General features: G+C 41.7%; 1 non-coding gene across 1 annotated transcript; it reads right to left on the bottom strand.

The window, feature by feature from the left end:
* Nucleotides 1-212: 212 nt before the first annotated feature.
* On the bottom strand, nucleotides 213-285 carry TRNAA-AGC. Its single transcript has one exon. It is a non-coding gene; the product is annotated as a tRNA-Ala (tRNA).
* Nucleotides 286-4,768: the final 4,483 nt, after the last annotated feature.

Below are 4,768 nucleotides of genomic sequence, written 5' to 3'. Positions count from 1 at the left end.
GGGAGAAAAGGGCAATTGTTTGTGTCCCTTGGCTTCACAGCTCCCTGAAGAAACAGAACATAATTACATGGTAGATCTATGCTATTCTGAATGCCAGTAGAGAGCCGTCACCAGCCCTGTATTGTTGCTGTCCCTACATCTTGAGCCAAAGCAGCATTCTGTGCTCAGACACGGACTCGGGTTTAGAGACCTGAGGTCCAAATAATAAAGTCTGGAGAATGTGGGCATCGATCCCACTACCTCTTGCATGCTAAGCAAGCGCTCTACCACTTGAGCTAATTCCCCTTGTTGGAGCAGCTTTGTTTGTCCTTAGTGGGTGGCAGAGAACACATGTGATTTCAGGGCCTTCAATGCTTTGAAAGCGGGGCTCCTCTAAGGGCAGATCTTCTCATTGATTTCCCAGGGCAAGAGCACAGTGGCTATGCATTCTCTGCCAGGAAGCCGGAGAAAAGGGAACAAGGAGAAATTCACAAAGGGAAAACTTGCACTGCCAAAATGTCAAGTTTAGGGTATTCCAGGACAGAAAAAGGCACGTCCCGGCAAAGCAGGACCTGTCTAGGCCTGCCTGGCTAACGTGTCACAGATTAAAGGAAAAAATTAAATAATCAAAAATGAATAAATGAGTGTGTGTGTGTGTGTGTGTGTGTGTGTGTGTGTTTATAAAAGTGGGATGGCATTATCACTTCCTCCTTGTAGCTGAGACTGTCCGAGTCGTGAGATGGTGCAGATTTCTTGAAGGCAAAAAGCTCCTGCTGTTTTCACAACTAGGCCCTTTCAGGAATGAGGCCAGCGTGCTGACCGCTACACTAGGAAACGCCTGGAGGGTGCTTCCTTTACTAACATCTGAGATGTGGGTTGCCTCCTTGCTAAGGTGTGCCATGTACCAGTTACAGGTCCAACTATATGTCAGAACAACAACAACAGAATTGCAGAGTAGAGCCGTAAAGAAAAAGAGACAAGATCACATCAGAGTGTAAGAATCTGTAAAATAACAGAGCGTAAGAATCAAAATTGAGCTATGCAGAGAAGCAGTGGACATAGGGTGGAGAAAACTGGACTGTCTGTTTGTAGGAATTCCTGAGTGAAGAAATAAACCTGTTCAATTTAACTGGAGAGAGAGAGAGAGAGAGAGAGAGAGTGAGTGAGTGTATGTGTGTGTGTGTGTGTGTGTGTGTGTGTGTGTGTGTGTGTGAAATACACATGGAGGGAAGCAGTGATTGAAAACCCTGGCCACTTGGAGATAAGTTGGGAAAGTATTATGAAAACTTAAGTGTATTTGAAAAAATCCCAGGCAAAAGGCTTACATAATTAAAGTAACATGTTCGAGAAAGGTGTTTAGTTTTGAATGTCAGAGTTTGAACCTGAGAAAACAGGAATTGGAGAGAAAGGGAAAGAAGTCATAAAGACATTATAGGATTGAGGTTTATCCACGTTTATTGTGTCAGCTCCTGAGGTGGACAGCAGGAGTCTTTCTCCAGCGCCAATGTCCATCACACTTCATAGTGCAGAATGCATCCTCCAGAAACACTGTAGCGGCCGGGCATGGTGGCTTACCCCTGTAATCCCAGCACTTTGGGAGGCTGAGGTGGGTGGATCATGAGGTCAGGAGTTTGAGACCAGCCTGACCAACATGGAGGAACCCCATCTCTACTAAAAATACAAAACTTAGGCAGACATGGTGGTGCACGCCTATAATCTCAGCTACTCAGGAGGCTGAGGCAGCAGAATTGCTTGAACCCAAGAGGCAGAGGTGCAGTGAGCCGAGATCATGCCACTGTACTCCAGCCTAGGCGGCAGAGTGAGACTCCATCTCAAAAACAGAAACAAAAACAAAACAAAACGCTATAGCATGGATGAAGACAGAGGTGAGTGAAAGAAAAGAAAAAGATTCTGGAGATGTTGTGCAAGAAAGATCTGTAATCTTTGCCAAAACATTGGGTGGAGAGATTTGAGGGAGATGAGAAAAATATAGTGGAAAGTGTGGAGCCTACTGTGGTAGACACGAGAGATTCTGAATTCATAATGGATGAATGAATCCACTCATTGATCTGTATTTGTTAGGTGAATGAATGTTACATGAATGCCCTGGTGTGGAGAAAGCAGATAGGGAGACTATGTGCTAGGGTAAAGCAAGAGATCCTGTTTTTTTTTTTTAATTTAAGGAGAAATTTGCTTTTCTTATCTGGTTTTCCTATTTAAAGCTACATGATTTGAGGAAAATGGTTTAACTTCTCTGAGCTTTAGTGTCATCTACAAAATATGGATAATTATACTGAGGGAAGCTGGAAAGCCGTATCAATCAACATATAAAAAATAATAAACATCCAGTTCAATTTCTAATGCATGGTGCTGAAAAAGTCCTTGTATGTGGAATATTGTTCACCTTTAAGGAACCTGCTCTCAAGAGCTGATGAGAGACTTTTGTTAGTGCAGTTCTGTTGTCACAGGCTGTTTTGCTCATTTAGTTGGCATCAACAAGTCTCTGAAAATAAAAATAAAATAAAGATCGTGGAGAAATAAATACAAACACATAATAAGGTGAGATTCATACAACAGAATGTAGTAAAGGATTTGTGCCTGATTCTTTTTGCATTCTCTTGGAATCATTTTTAGCATTTATTCTAAGTCCTCAATTATTGTCATTCTTCTAATAAGATTATTTCTCTCCACCACGGATATTCTGGTCAGATTCTCTGCTTAACCATCTTGACCTCCTGAGCATGCTCTTTGTACTGAGACCATGATTTATGCTCAAATGATGCTCTTCCATAGCAGGGCTTCCTGCTTTGCCCAAAGAGCATTCAATTTTTCAAGCTGTTTAGGGCTCTTTCCTCACCCAGTATTTACGTGAAACCTTAGAGGGAAGCGTATCCTTTGCAGGAAGAGAACTCTGCTGGATTCTAACCTCAATCTGTAAATCCACTGGGGTAACTGGGGTTAGCTGAGTTAGTCTAGACCTTGCTCTCTGAGAAGTGCTGCTACTTCCCATAGAGGCTGAATAAAAAGAGGCATCTGCAGGCAGGAAAAAGCGCTATGGTAGTTGCTGGATGATTTCTTCTGACCATTGGCTATCCCTCTGGCCTGGTAGGAGAATGGTGACAAAAACTGGAGACTTCAAAAACAGGACAAAAAAAAAGATTCAAAAGAATTTTAAAAGAATCATGCACAAATTTTTAATTAGATTCTTTTATCTAAATCCATTTTGTCTGGAAAATAATACCTTACCATGTATCTGTATTCAATTCCTCCATAATCTATTTTATTTTATTTTTATGTTCACAAGAAGCTGGATGCTACCTACCATACAATCAGCCACAACAGAACTGCACTAAAATCTCTCGTCAGATATTGATATAGTCAAACCCCTCATGAGGGACTATGATACAAATTCAGCGTGAGAGGCCAGCTTTCCACAGGGAGAAGGCAACCAAAGCAGTAGCTAATACTTACTGAGACGTTCCTATGACCCACATCCATCTCCAGGCGCAGAGATTCAGCCAGAGAATCCCAGTCCTCATTTTTCATATGAAGAAACATGTGAGGGATTTACCACCCCAGTCAGTCCTCATTTATCATCAGTTTTCCAGCGATGGCAACTAGCCTTCTATTACCCCCAGTAATAGAAGCAAAAAACTCTCATTACCCCCAGTTGCCTTGATAGGTAAAAGTACTCTTACGACTGTGTTAGAAAAACATAGGCAGAAGGGTCTCAGCAAGATGACTAGAAGAAGGCGAGGCTAAAGTTGTCAAGGTGACAAAGTCCCTGATTGTCCTCCTGAATGCCAAATGTGCCACCTCATGTGTATACGTGTATGTGTGAATTCATACATGTATGTCTATGTGTGTACATGCATGTATACATGTATCTACACATGCATGTGTGCACACATGTATTCACAAATATATGTGTATATATGTATTGTGAACACTGTATGAGTGCATGTATGTGTGTATTCGGGGATGTGTCAATGCATGTGTGTACACGTGCATGCATACACACATCTGCACATGTGCATACATGTATGTACACGTGCATGCACATCTGCATATATACACGTGCATACACATATGTATCACGTTTGTACACATGAATGTGTGCATGTATACACATGCACAAATGCATATGGGTGCTCACACACATGCATCTACACTTGTGTGTGAGCACCTATATGTACTTGTATGCATATATGTATGTGCACATATATGCATCTATGCATGCATCCATGCATGTACACATATACGTGTCTACAAGCGCATGCCTGCATGTGCACATGCATGTGTTTAGGTGCAATGTGTGCACACATGTATGTATGTGCCAAGTATGTGTACGTGTATAGGCACACCTATGCATATACATGTACACACGCATTTGCATGTATGTGCTTACACATGTACATAGACATGTATGTGTGTATTTGTGCACATGTATTTGTGCATAGTGCGCATGCGTGCACACATGTATATGTATACATTTTGTGTGCACATATGTGTGCGTGTGTGTGCATGTGTTCACATGCATGCATGTGTATGTTTGCACACGTGTATGTTATGCATGCATGTATGTGTGTATGTGGCCATGCACATGCATGTACAGTCACGTGTATTCATGCATACACATGTGTGCATGTATGTGTGTATGCATGCATATGTAGGTATTTGTGTATGGTGTCTACATGTATGTATACATGTGCATATGTACACAAAATCTATTTTATGTACACCTAAATATGTATTAGTCAGGGTTTTCTAGAGGAACAGAACATGATAA

This window comes from Sapajus apella, unplaced genomic scaffold (genome assembly GCF_009761245.1).
Source record: "Sapajus apella isolate SASKATOON/1434 unplaced genomic scaffold, GSC_monkey_1.0 scaffold251, whole genome shotgun sequence".
NCBI classification, from domain to species: domain Eukaryota; kingdom Metazoa; phylum Chordata; class Mammalia; order Primates; family Cebidae; genus Sapajus; species Sapajus apella.
The sequence above is the reverse complement of the archived record's forward strand: the minus strand, read 5'-3'. Positions and strand labels throughout refer to the sequence as shown.